The following is a 14026-nucleotide window of genomic DNA, read 5'->3' on the forward strand; positions in this document are numbered from 1 at the left end:
ACACTGGCACCACTGGGGATGCACTGCAATGACTCCAGAGAGTGCACTGGCACCACTGGGGATGCACTGCAGTGAGTCCAGAGAGTGCACTGGCACCACTGGGGATGCAGCGCAGTGATTCCAGAGAGTGCACTGGCACAACTTTTGATGCACTGCAGTGAGTCCAGAGAGTACACTGGCACCACTGGGGATGCATTGCAGTGAGTCCAGAGAGTGCACTGGCACCACTGGGGATGCAGTGCAGTGAGTTCAGAGAGTGCACTGGCACCACTGCGGATGCTCTGCAGTGAGTCCAGAGAGTGCACTAGCACCACTGGGGATGCAGTGCAGTGAGTCCAGAGAGTGGACTGGCACCACTGGGGATGCAGTGCAGTGCCTCCAGAGAGTGCACTGGCAACACTGGGGATGCACTGCAGTGAGTCCAGAGAGTGCACTGGCACCACTGGGGATGCACTGCAGTGAGTCCAGAGAGTGCACAGGCACCACTGGGGATGCACCCCGGTGAGTCCAGAGAGTGCACTGGCACCACTGGGGATGCAGTGCAGTGAGTCCAGAGAGTGCACTGGCACCCCTGGATATGCACTGCAGTGACTCCAGAGAGTGCACTGGCACCACTGGGGATGCACCCCGGTGAGTCCAGAGCGTGCACTGGCACCCCTGGGGATGCACCCCGGTGAGTCCAGAGAGTGCACTGCCACCACTGGGGATGCACTGCAGTGACTCCAGAGAGTGCACTGGCACCACTGGCGATGCACTGCAGTGACTCTACAGAGTGCATTGGCACCACTGGGGATGCACTGCAGTGAGTCCAGAGAGTGCACTGGCATCACTGGGGATGCAGTGCAGTGAGCCCAGAGAGTGCACTGGCACAACCTGTGGATTCAGCCCGGTGAGTCCAGAGAGTGCACTGGCACCACTGGGGATGCAGTGCAGTGAGTCCAGAGAGTACACTGGCACCACTGGGGATGCAGTTCAGTGAGTGCAGAGAGTGCACTGGCACCACTGGGGATGCACTGCAGTGAGTCCAGAGAGTGCACTGGCACCACTGGGGATGCAGTGCAGTGAGTCCAGAGAGTGCACTGGCACCACTGGGGATGCAGTGCAGTGAGTCCAGAGAGTGCACTGGCACCACAGGGAATGCAGTGCAGTGAGTCCATAGAGTGCACTGGCACCACTGGTGATGCACTGTAGTGAATCCAGAGAGTGCACTGGCACCACTGGGGATGCACTGCAGTGACTCCAGAGAGGGCATTGGCACCACTGGGGATGCAGCGCAGTGAGTCCAGAGAGTGCACTAGCACCACTGTGGATGCAGCGCAGTGAGTCCAGAGAGGGCACTGGCACCACTAGTGATGCAGCGCAGTGACTCCAGAGAGGGCACTGGCACATCTGATGATGCACTGCAGTGACTCCAGAGAGTGCACTGGCACCACTGGGGATGCAGTGCAGTGAGTCCAGAGAGTGCACTGGCACCACTGGGGATGCAGTGCAGTGAGTCCAGAGAGTGCACTGGCACCACTGGGGATGCAGTTCAGTGAGTGCAGAGAGTGCACTGGCACCACTGGGGATGCAGTGCAGTGAGTCCAGAGAGTGCACTGGCACCTTGGGGATGCAGTGCAGTGAGTCCAGAGGGTGCACTGGCACCACTGAGGATGCAGTGCAGTGAGCCCAGAGAGTGCACTCGCACAACCTGTGGATTCAGCCCGGTGAGTCCAGAGAGTGCACTGGCACCACTGTGGATGCAGCGCAGTGAGTCCAGAGGGTGCACTGGCACCACTGGGGATGCAGTGCAGTGAGCCCAGAGAGTGCACAGGCACCACTGGGGATTCAGCCCGGTGAGTCCAGAGAGTGCACTAGCACCACTGTGGATGCAGCGCAGTGACTCCAGAGAGTGCACTGGCACCACTGGGAATGCAGTGCAGTGAGTCCAGAGAGTGCACTGGCACCACTGGGGATGCAGTGCAGTGAGTCCAGAGAGTGCACTGGCAGCACTGGGGATGCAGTGCAGTGAGTGCAGAGAGTGCACTGGCACCACTGGGGATGCACTGCAGTGAGTCCAGAGAGTGCACTGGCACCACTGGGGATGCAGTGCAGTGAGTCCAGAGAGTGCACTGGCACCACTGGGGATGCAGTGCAGTGAGTCCAGAGAGTGCACTGGCACCACAGGGAATGCAGTGCAGTGAGTCCATAGAGTGCACTGGCACCACTGGTGATGCACTGTAGTGAATCCAGAGAGTGCACTGGCACCACTGGGGATGTACTGCAGTGACTCCAGAGAGGGCACTGGCACCACTGGGGATGCAGCGCAGTGAGTCCAGAGAGTGCACTAGCACCACTGTGGATGCAGCGCAGTGAGTCCAGAGAGGGCACTGGCACCACTAGTGATGCAGCGCAGTGACTCCAGAGAGGGCACTGGCACATCTGATGATGCACTGCAGTGACTCCAGAGAGTGCACTGGCACCACTGGGGATGCAGTGCAGTCAGTCCAGAGAGTGCACTGGCACCACTGGGGATGCAGTGCAGTGAGTCCAGAGAGTGCACTGGCACCACTGGGGATGCAGTGCAGTGAGTCCAGAGAGTGCACTGGCACCACTGGGGATGCAGTGCAGTGAGTCCAGAGAGTGCACTGGCACCACTGGGGATGCACTGCAGTGAGTCCAGAGAGTGCACTGGCACCACTGGGGATGCAGTGCAGTGAGTCCAGAGGGTGCACTGGCACCACTGGGGATGCAGTGCAGTGAGCCCAGAGAGTGCACTGGCACAACCTGTAGATTCAGCCCGGTGAGTCCAGAGAGTGCACTGGCACCACTGTGGATGCAGCGCAGTGAGTCCAGAGGGTGCACTGGCACCACTGGGGATGCAGTGCAGTGAGCCCAGAGAGTGCACAGGCACCACTGGGGATTCAGCCCGGTGAGTCCAGAGAGTGCACTGGCACCACTGGGGATGCAGTGCAGTGAGTCCAGAGAGTGCACTGGCACCACTGGGGATGCAGTGCAGTGAGTCCAGAGAGTGCACTGGCACCACAGGGAATGCAGTGCAGTGAGTCCATAGAGTGCACTGGCACCACTGGTGAGGCACTGCAGTGAATCCAGAGAGTGCACTGGCACCACTGGGGATGCACTGCAGTGAGTCCAGAGAGTGCACTGGCACCACTGGGGATGCACTGCAGTGAGTCCAGAGAGTGCACTGGCACCACTGGGGATGCAGTGCAGTGAGCTCAGAGAGTGCACTGGCACCACTGGGGATGCAACGCAGTGAGTCGAGAGAGTGCACTGGCACCACTGGGGATGCAGCGCAGTGAGTCCAGAGAGTGCACTGGCACCACTGGAGATGCAGCGCAGTGAGTACAGAGAGTGCACTGGCACCACTGGGGATGCACTGCAGTGAGTCCAGAGACTGCACAGGCACTACTGGGGATGCACTGCAGTGAGTCCAGAGAGTGCACTGGCACCACTGGGGATGCCGCGCAGTGAGTCCAGAGAGTGCGCTGGCACCACTGGGGATGCAGCGCAGTGAGTCCAGAGAGTGCACTGGCACCACTGGGGATGCACTGCAGTGAGTCCAGAGAGTGCACTGGAACCACTGGGGATGCACTGCAGTGAGTCCAGAGAGTGCACTGGCACCACTGGGGATGCAGTGCAGTGAGTCCAGAGAGTGCACTGGCACCACTGGGGATGCACTGCAGTGCCTCCAGAGAGTGCACTGGCACCACTGGGGATGCACTGCAGTGCCTCCAGAGAGTGCACTGGCACCACTGGGGATGCACTGCAGTGAGTCCAGAGAGTGCACTGGCACCACTGGGGATGCAGTGCAGTGAGTCCAGAGAGTGCATTGGCACCACTGGGGATGCAGCGCAGTGACTCCAGAGACTGCACTGGCACCACTGGGGATGCAGCGCAGTGACTCCAGAGAGTGCACTGGCACCACTGGGGATGCACTGCAGTGACTCCAGAGAGTGCACTGGCACCACTGGGGATGCACTGCAGTGACTCCAGAGAGTGCACTGGCACCACTGGGGATGCACTGCAGTGACTCCAGAGAGTGCACTGGCACCACTGGGGATGCAGTGCTGTGAGTCCAGAGAGTGCACTGGCACCACTGGGGATGCACTGCAGTGACTCCAGAGAGTGCACTGGCACCACTGGGGATGCACTGCAGTGACTCCAGAGAGTGCACTGGCACCACTGGGGATGCAGTGCAGTGAGTCCAGAGAGTGCACTGGCACCACTGGGGATGCAGTGCAGTGAGTCCAGAGAGTGCACTGGCACCACTGGGGATGCACTGCAGTGAGCCCAGAGAGTGCACTGGCACCACCTGGGGATTCACCCCGGTGAGTCCAGAGAGTGCACTGGCACCACTGGGGATGCAGTGCAGTGACTCCAGAGAGTGCACTGGCACCACTGGGGATGCAGTGCAGTGACTTCAGAGAGTGCACTGGCACCACTGGGGATGCAGTGCAGTGAGTCCAGAGAGTGCACTGGCACCACTGGGGATGCAGTGCAGTGAGTCCAGAGAGTGCACTGGCACCACTGGGGATGCAGTGCAGTGAGTCCAGAGACTGCACTGGCACCACTGGGGATGCAGTGCAGTGAGTCCAGAGACTGCACTGGCACCACTGGGGATGCAGTGCAGTGATCGCAGAGAGTGCACTGGCACCACTGGGGATGCAGTGCAGTGAATCCAGAGAGTGCAGTGGAACCACACTGCATGCACTGCAGTGAGTCCAGAGAGTGCACTGTCACCACTGAGGATGCACTGCAGTGAGTCCAGAGAGTGCACTGGCACCACCTGGGATGCAGTGCAGTGAGCCCAGAGAGTGCACTGGCACCACTGGGGATTCACCCTGGTGAGTCCAGAGAGTGCACTGGCACCACTGGGGATGCACTGCAGTGAGTCTAGAGAGTGCACTGGTACCACTGGGGATGCAGTGCAGTGAGTCCAGAGAGTGCACTGGCACCACTGGGGATGCAGTGCAGTGAGTCCAGAGAGTGCACTGGCACCACTGGGGATGCAGTGCAGTGAGTCCAGAGAGTGCACTGGCACCACTGGGGATGCACTGCAGTGACTCCAGAGAGTGCACTGGCACCACTGCGGATGCAGTGCAGTGAGTCCAGAGAGTGCACAGGCACAACTGAGGATGCAGTGGAGTGAGTCCAGAGAGTGCACTGGCACCACTGGGGATGCAGCGCAGTGAGTCCAGAGAGTGCACTGGCACCACTGGGGATGCATTGCAGTGAGCCCAGAGAGTGCACTGGCACCACTGGGGATGCAGCGCAGTGAGTCCAGAGAGGGCACTGGCACAACTGAGAATGCACTGCAGTGAGTCCAGAGAGTGCACCGGCACCACTGGGCATGCACTGCAGTGAGTCCAGAGAGTGCACCGGCACCACTGGGCATGCACTGCAGTGAGCCCAGAGAGTGCACCGGCACCACTGGGCATGCACCCCGGTGACTCCAGAGAGTGCACCGGCACCACTGGGCATGCACCCCGGTGACTCCAGAGAGTGCACCGGCACCACTGGGCATGCACCCCGGTGACTCCAGAGAGTGCACCGGCACCACTGGGCATGTAGTGCAGTGAGTCCAGAGAGTGCACTGGCACCACTGGGGATGCAGTGCAGTGAGTCCAGAGAGTGCACTGGCACCACTGGGGATGCAGTGCAGTGAGTCCAGAGAGTGCACTGGCACCACTGGGGATGCAGTGCAGTGCCTCCAGAGAGTGCACTGGCACCCCTTGGGATGCACTGCAGTGAGCCCAGAGAGTGCACTGGCACCCCTTGGGATGCACTGCAGTGAGCCCAGAGAGTGCACTGGCACCACCTGGGGATTCACCCCGGTGAGTCCAGAGAGTGCACTGGCACCACCTGGGGATTCACCCCGGTGAGTCCAGAGAGTGCACTGGCACCACTGGGGATGCACCCCGGTTAGTCCAGAGAGTGCACTGGCACCACTGGGGATGCACTGCAGTGACTCTAGAGAGTGCACTGGCACCCCTGGGGATGCACCCCAGTGAGTCCAGAGCATGCACTGGCACCCCTGGGGATGCACCCCAGTGAGTCCAGAGCGTGCACTGGCACCCCTGGGGATGCACCCCAGTGAGTCCAGAGCGTGCACTGGCACCACTTAGAGGACCATACAACCAACCAAGTAACTGATCTTCTTCAACTGGCGTTAAAGCTTTCTTTCTGCATAGGAAGAAAAATCTAGGAGCACCACAGATGACACACCAAAAAAGAAAACCAATTCCATGAAATAACATCACTCACAGGAAAAAAAAATCACACACTGGAGTAGGCTATCTGAAAACCAAAATGCTATGCTGATGGCTTATCAGTTCAGGAACTGGACCTGCTGACGCCCCCCCAGGAACATGGCAGGAGATGCACAATGCTGTCACAAGTGCTTGCAACGCCTGCCCGACAGGCCAAACAGACTAACACAATGCACCCACCAACTCAGGGCCCACACTGCCATCCACTCACCCTCGTGCCTCTTTCAAGTTTCCAGCTTAGTCCATGCCCATGACCTGGCCTACAAGAAACAAAGAGAGAAGGCCACGCCCATGATGGACGCGCAAACACTACAGCTCCTTGCAGAGGTCTCAAGCACAGAGACCAGAGCCAGAAAAAAAACACCCTCAGCTCCACAAATGCCAAAAGGCCAGGAATGCACAGCAGCCCCAGCAGGGGCAATCACAGACTTATCCTCTACAGATGAAAAAGGTGACCCTGCTCAGCCTCTTCCTCATACTGCCCTTATGCAGTCAAGGCCCTTGCCATGCATCCTGAGGCTCTTTGGGAATCCTCTGGACAGTTACACAAATGCCTTGATATATCTAGAGATTAAAATAGAACCCCAAAAAAGGAACCGTACCCCACCATTTCCAAAACACAAGTTAGCCAGCAACCCCTCCTCAAACATACCTCTAGTACATGAATTCCAAGCACTTAACATCTGGAAGGCTGCAAGGTCTAAACACTCCACAGCCAGCCAAACCACAGGCAAAAGCTCCAGAAATATAACAAGCCGCCTCCAACCCTGGAAAAGACTACACCTTACCTGCCTCCTGCTGCTCTTTGCAGATACATGCTTGCACAGGGAGCTTCCATGATCCAGTTCTCCTAAACCCTGCTCCATCACTTTACCACCACAGCTATAACTTGGATAATATTTGACATACAGGCCAAGACTCACAGGAAGCCCCAATCAATCTGTCAAAATCCTAAGGGACCTAGAACACACAAGCTAACATTACCACCCTATCCAGAAACACGCTCTAACAATTACTCACCTGAAGAAGAGCTGCATGCAATAAGGGCACCTGCTCCTACTATATAGATTGCTTTCCTCTAACAGATCCTTCTAGCCCTTACCTCAAAGAGATGTGCATTTCCAAGTAGAGACCGGTACGCATCAGTCCATAGACTCCAACCCACCCAAAGAACCCTGCAACTGACAGAAGGAAAAACAAAGCACTTACCCCTAAGAGCAGCCCAGGCAGAATGAGCTCCCCCTCAGGCCTTGCCTGGGGCTCATATACCATTTGGTCCCGCCCAGCACCCAAACCCAATCACTTGGGAAAGGGGAGGGGCAAAACACAACAAAGTAGAGCAGGACAAGCAACAGGTGTGGTTTTTTTTTTCCATATAGTTTTTAGCTCAACACCATGCAGAGGGCAGACAAGAGAACTGGGGTGTTTCTAGAAGCAACAATCCCCAGGCTTTTGCTTCAGCTTTGAATATTGAGAGGACCATACAACCAAGCAAGTAACTGATCTTCTTCAGCTGGCATTAAAGCTTTCTTTCTGCATAGGAAGAAAAATCTAGGAGCACCACAGATGACACACCAAAAAAGAAAAACCAATTCCATGAAATAACATCACTCACAGGAAAAAAATCATCACACACTTGAGTAGGGTATCTGAAAACCAAAAGGCTATGCTGATGGCTCAGCATTTCAGGAACTGGACCTGCTGACGCCCCCCAGGAACATGGCAGGAGATGCACAATGCTGTCACAAGTGCTTGCAACGCCTGCCCGACAGGCCAAACAGACTAACACAATGCACCCACCAACTCAGGGCCCACACTGCCATCCACTCACCCTCGTGCCTCTTTCAAGTTTCCAGCTTAGTCCATGCCCATGACCTGGCCTACAAGAAACAAAGAGAGAAGGCCACGCCCATGATGGACGCGCAAACACTACAGCTCCTTGCAGAGGTCTCAAGCACAGAGACCAGAGCCAGAAAAAAAACACCCTCAGCTCCACAAATGCCAAAAGGCCAGGAATGCACAGCAGCCCCAGCAGGGGCAATCACAGACTTATCCTCTACAGATGAAAAAGGTGACCCTGCTCAGCCTCTTCCTCATACTGCCCTTATGCAGTCAAGGCCCTTGCCATGCATACTGAGGCTCTTTGTGAATCCTCTGGACAGTTACACAAATGCCTTGATATATCTAGAGATTAAAATAGAACCCCAAAAAAGGAACCGTACCCCACCATTTCCGAAACACAAGTTTGCCAGCAACCCCTCCTAAAACTTACCTCTAGTACGTGAATTTCCAAGCACTTAACATCTGGAAGGCTGCAAGGTCTAAACACTCCACAGCCAGCCAAACCACAGGCAAAAGCTCCAGAAATATAACAAGCCGCCTCCAACCCTGGAAAAGACTACACCTTACCTGCCTCCTGCTGCTCTTTTCAGATACATGCTTGCACAGGGAGCTTCCATGATCCAGTTCTCCTAAACCCTGCTCCATCACTTTACCACCACAGCTGTAACTTGAATAATATTTGACATACAGGCCAAGACTCACAGGAAGCCCCAATCAATCTGTCAAAATCCTAAGGGACCTAGAACACACAAGCTAACATTACCACCCTATCCAGAAACACGCTCTAACAATTTTATAACCTGAAGAAGAGCTGCACGCAATAAAGGCACCTGCTCCTACTATATAGATTGCTTTCCTCTAACAGATCCTTCTAGCCCTTACCTCAAAGAGATGTGCATTTCCAAGTAGAGACCGGTACGCATCAGTCCATAGACTCCAACCCACCCAAAGAACCCTGCAACTGACAGAAGGAAAAACAAAGCACTTACCCCTAAGAGCAGCCCAGGCAGAAGGAGCTCCCTCATGCCTTGCCTGGGGCCCATATACCATTGGGCCCCGCCCAGCACCCAAACCCAATCACCTGGGAAAGGGGAGGGGCAACAAACAACAAAGTAGACAGAGCAGGACAAGCAGCAGCTGTGTTTTTCTTTTTTTTTTCCATATGGTTTTTAGCTCAACACCATGCAGAGGGCAGACAAGAGAACTGGGGTGTTTCTAGAAGCAGCAATCCCCAGGTTTTTGCTTCAGCTTTGAATATTGAGAGGACAGTATGACCAAGCAAGTGAGTGATCTTCTTCAGCTGTCATTAAAGCTTTCCTTTACATAGGAAGAAAAATCTAGGAGCACCACAGATGACACGCCAAAAAAGAAAAACCAATTCCATGAAATAACATCACTCACAGGAAAAAAATCATCACACACTTGAGTAGGGTATCTGAAAACCAAAAGGCTATGCTGATGGCTCAGCATTTCAGGAACTGGACCCACTGACGCCCCTCAGGAACATGGCAGGAGATGCACAATGCTGTCACAAGTGCTTGCAAAGCCAAGCACAAGGACCCACCCCGGTGACCCCCGGCGGGCCCCCGGGCACCCCCAAAGATCCACCCCGGTGACCCCCGGCGAGCACCCGGGTGCCCCCGAGGACCCACCCTGGTGATTCCAGGCGAGCCCCCAGGCGTCCCTGAGGACCCACCGCGGTGACCCCCGGCGAGCCCCAGGGAACCCCGAGGTCCAACCCCGGTGACCCCCGGTGGGACCCCGGTTGCCACCGAGGACCCACCCCGGTGACCCCCGGAAGGATCCCTGGCGCCCCCGAGGACCCAGTGCGGTGACCCGCAGCGAGTCCCAGGGAGCCGTCGAGGACCCACCCCGTGACCCCCAGCGGGACCCCGGGCGCACCCGAGGACCCACCCTGGTGACCCCCGGGAGCCCCCGAGGACCCACCCCGGTGACCCTCGGAAGGACCCTGGGCGCCTCCCAGGACCCACCCCCGGTGGCCTCCAAAGACCCATCCCGGTGACCCCCGGTGAGCCCCCAGGCGCCCCCGAGGACCCACCCCGGTGACCCCCGGCGAGCCCCAGGGCTCAACCAAAGACCCACCCCGGTGACCCCCAGCGAGTCCCAGAGCTCCCCTGAGGACCCACCCCGGTGACCCAGGGCGGGCCCACGGGCGCCCCCAAACACCCAGCCCGGTGACCCCCGGCGATCCCCCGGGCGCCCCCGACACCCATCCCGATGACCCCCAGCGATGCCCCGGGCTCCCCCAAGGACTCACCCCAGAGAGCCCCATAAGGACCCCGGGTGCCCTCGAGGGCCCACCCCGGTGATCCCCGGCGCGACACAGGGCACCCTGAAGAACCCACCAGGGTGACCCCCAGCAGGACCCCGGGAGCCCCCGAGGACTCACACCGGTGACCTGTGGCGGTACCCCGGGAGCATCCTAGGATCCACCCCGGTGACCCCCGGCGAGCCCCTGGGAGCCCCCGAGGACCCACCCAGGTGACCCCAGGTGGGACCCCGGGCGCCCCCGAAGACCCACGGCGATCACCACAGGCGGGACCACGGGCGCCCCCGAGGACCCACACCGGTGACCCCCGGGGGGACCCCGGGCGCCCCCGAGGACCCTACCGGGTGACCCCCGGCGAGTCCCCGGGAGCCCCAGAAGACCCACCCCGGTGAACCCTGGCGAGCCCCCAGGCGCCCCCGAGGACCCACCCCGGTGACCCCCGCCAGGACCCCGGGCGCCCCCGAGGACCCACCCCGGTGACCCCCGGCGAGCCCCAAGGCGCAACCAAGGACACACCCGAGTGACTCCCGGCGAGCCCCCGGGCGCCCCCGAGGACCCACCCCAGTGACCCCCGGCGAGCCCCCAGGCGGCCCAGAGGACCCATCCCCGTGACCCCCGGCGGGACCCCGGGCTCAAACCAGGACCCATCCCGGTGACCCCCGGCGGGACCCTGGGCTCAACCGAGGACCCACCCCGGTGACCCCCGGCGAGCCCCCGGGTGCAACCGAGGACCCACCCCGGTGACCCCCAGCGAGCCCCCGGGCGCCCCTGAGGATCCACCCCGGTGACCCAGGGCGAGCCCCTAGGCGCCTCAGAGCACCCACCCGTGGGAACCCTGGCGGGCCTCCTTGCGTCCCATAGGACCCACCCTTGTGACCCCCAGCGGGCCCCCGAGCGCCCCTGAGCACCCACCCCTGTGATCACCGGCGAGCCCCCAGGCGCTCCATAGGACCCACCCCGCTGACCCCCGGCCGGACCCCAGGCGCCCCATAGGACCCACCCCGGAGTCCCTCAGAGGGCTCCCGGGCACCCCAGAGCACACACCCTGGTTATCCCCGGCGGGTCCCCGACGCGCCATAGGATCCACCCCGTGACCCCCGGCGGGCCCCTGGGCACCCTTGAGCACCCACCCCTGTGACCACCTGGTGACCCAGGGAGCCCCGGAGCACCCACCCTTGTGATCCCCAGCGTACCCCAGGGTGCCCCAGAGCACCCATCCCTGTGAACCCCGGCGGGCCCCCTGGCGTCGCATAGGACCCACCCGTGTGACCCCCAGCAGGCCCCCGGGTGCCCCGGAGCAGCCACCCCGATGACCCCTGCCGGGCCCCCAGGCGCCCCATAGGACCCAACCCTGTGACCCCCGGCAGGCCCCCAGGCGCCCCATAGGACCCACCCATGTGACCCCCGGCGGCACCCCGGGCTCCCCATAGGACCCACTCCTGTGACCCCCGGCGGGCCCCCGAGCACCCCGGAGCACCCACCCCTGTGACCCCTGGCGGGCCCCCAGGCACCCCGGAGGACCAACCCTGGTGACCCCTGGCAGGCCCCCTGGCGCCCCGGTACACCCATCCCGGTGACCCCCGACGGGCCCCGGGGTGATCCGGAACACCCACCCTGGCGACCCCCGGCAGGCCCCCGGGCGCCCCGGAGGACCCACCCCTGTGACCCCCGGGAGGCCCCCGGGCACCCCGGAGCAGTCACCCCAGTTAACCCCGGTGGGCCCCCATAGGCCCCGGAGGACCCACACCGGTGACCCCCGGCGGGACCCCGGGCACCCTGGAGCACCCACCCAGGTGACCCACGGCGGTCCCCCGGGCGTCCTGAAGCACCCACCCCGGTGATCCCCGGTGGCCCACTGGGCGCCCCGGAGGACCCACCCCGGTGAATCCCAGCGGGCCCCAGGGCGTCCTGGAGCACCCACCCAGGCGACCCCGGCGGGCCCCCGGGCAGCCCAGGGGACCCACCGGGGTGACCCCCGTTGGGCCCCCGGGAGGCCCGGAACACCCACCCCGGTGACCCCCGGCGGGCCGCCGGGGCGCCACGGAGCACCCACCCCGGTGACCCCCAGCTGGCCCCCGGGCGGCCCGGAGGATCCACCGCGGTGACCCCCAGTGGGCCCCTGGGCACCCCGGTGCACCCACCCTGGTGACCCCCGGCGGGCCCCCAGGCACCCCGGAGCACCCACCCCGGTGATGCCCGGTGGGACCCCGGGCGGCCCGGAACACCCACCCCGGTGACCCCCGGCGGGCCCTTGGGCACCCTGGAACACCCACCCCGGTGACCCCCGGCGGGCCCCCAGGGCGCCACGGAGGACCAACCCCGGTGACCCCCGGCGGGACCCCAGGCGCCCCGGAGGACCCACCCCGGTGACCCCCGGCGGGCCCCCGGGGCACCATGGAGGACCAACCCCGGTGACCCCCGGTGGGTACCCTGGCGCCCTGGAGGACCCACCCTGGTGACCCCCGGCGGTCCCCTGGGTGGCCCAGAGCACCCACCCCGGTTACCCCCGGCGGGTCCAGGGGTGCCCCGGAGGACCCACCCCAGTGACCCCCGACGGGCCCCCGGGCGCCCCGGAGGACCCACTCCGTTGACCGCCGGCGGGCCCCCGGGTGCCCCAGTGGACCCACCCCGTTGACCCCCGGCAGGCCCCCGGGCAAGTTTGGGATGTGCTTGCGGTGATATTAAGATACTCTTGCAGTGATTAGAAAGCTTAACAGACAGTCTTGTAGAATGCAGACAACCAGAATCCTTAGAACAATTAGGCGGAAATCACTGTGTATGAAACATTACCACCTCAAGGAGTACAAAAATCAGAAGAAATTTGAGTTATAACAGGCCAGCAAATGAAAGCCATGTATGTTCTGTGAAGCACCGGATAGATTGTGAACCTGGATTACCCAGTCAATGGGGAAATAGAGGAGGGTCCCGGTCCTTGAGAAAAAAATTATATGAACTGTGTTATGGAACTAGTAGGTGCGCTCCTGCTTGTGGGACGCCCGCCATTGCAATCGTGAATAAATTACTACTTCACTGAGATCCTCGACTGAGCCTAAGTTATTGGCTACAGAGTGTTTCTCACAATTTGGGGGCTCATCCGGGAGCCAGTCACCTACTGGGGAGCCCCGCCACCGCAGCAGCAGGAAGGCATGCCCCGCTGATTTCAGCTGTCCTGTGCATCGACAGTGGTGGTTCTGCGGAGCGCTGACAGAGGGCCCGAGAGTGATTAAAGAGGCAGGATCCGTGAAGTACTGGGGAAGGGAAGAAGGTAGGCACTCCGGGTTTAAGAACTGATCCGGTAACTCTGTGCACAGACCAAGGTAAGAAATATAAAGTATTGCCTTGGGGGTCGGGTGAGACTCTGTGCGACGTGTGATTGAGACGTACTTTTGTACAAAGCGAGTGTAGAGTCCTGATCCGCGGTTCCGTAACTCCGTGAGGGGCATGGCTGGAGATGGACGAAGCGTGAGATAAGAGAGAGAAAGGAAGAGTCTCAGGAAATTTGGTGTACGGTACACCTTGCACGGTGAAGTGCTTGGCAGTACACCAGGGAATCTGGTAAACTCATAGGTGTGCGGTACCCCTTGCATGGTAAAGTGCTTGGCAGTACACCCCCATTTTCCAG

The 14026-nt window shown here is 60.5% G+C and overlaps 1 long non-coding RNA gene across 1 annotated transcript; it reads right to left on the bottom strand.

Annotated features, from left to right (window-relative positions):
* Positions 1-6044: 6044 nt before the first annotated feature.
* Positions 6045-9208, bottom strand: LOC310903939. The gene is made up of 3 exons (XR_014587935.1): positions 8997-9208; positions 8682-8853; positions 6045-7453 (listed from the first exon to the last, which is right to left on the bottom strand). It is a non-coding gene; the product is annotated as an uncharacterized lncRNA (long non-coding RNA).
* Between the last annotated feature and the right edge of the window lie 4818 nt (positions 9209-14026).

This window comes from Anser anser (assembly GCF_964211835.1).
Source record: "Anser anser genome assembly, chromosome: 9".
NCBI lineage: Eukaryota > Metazoa > Chordata > Aves > Anseriformes > Anatidae > Anser > Anser anser.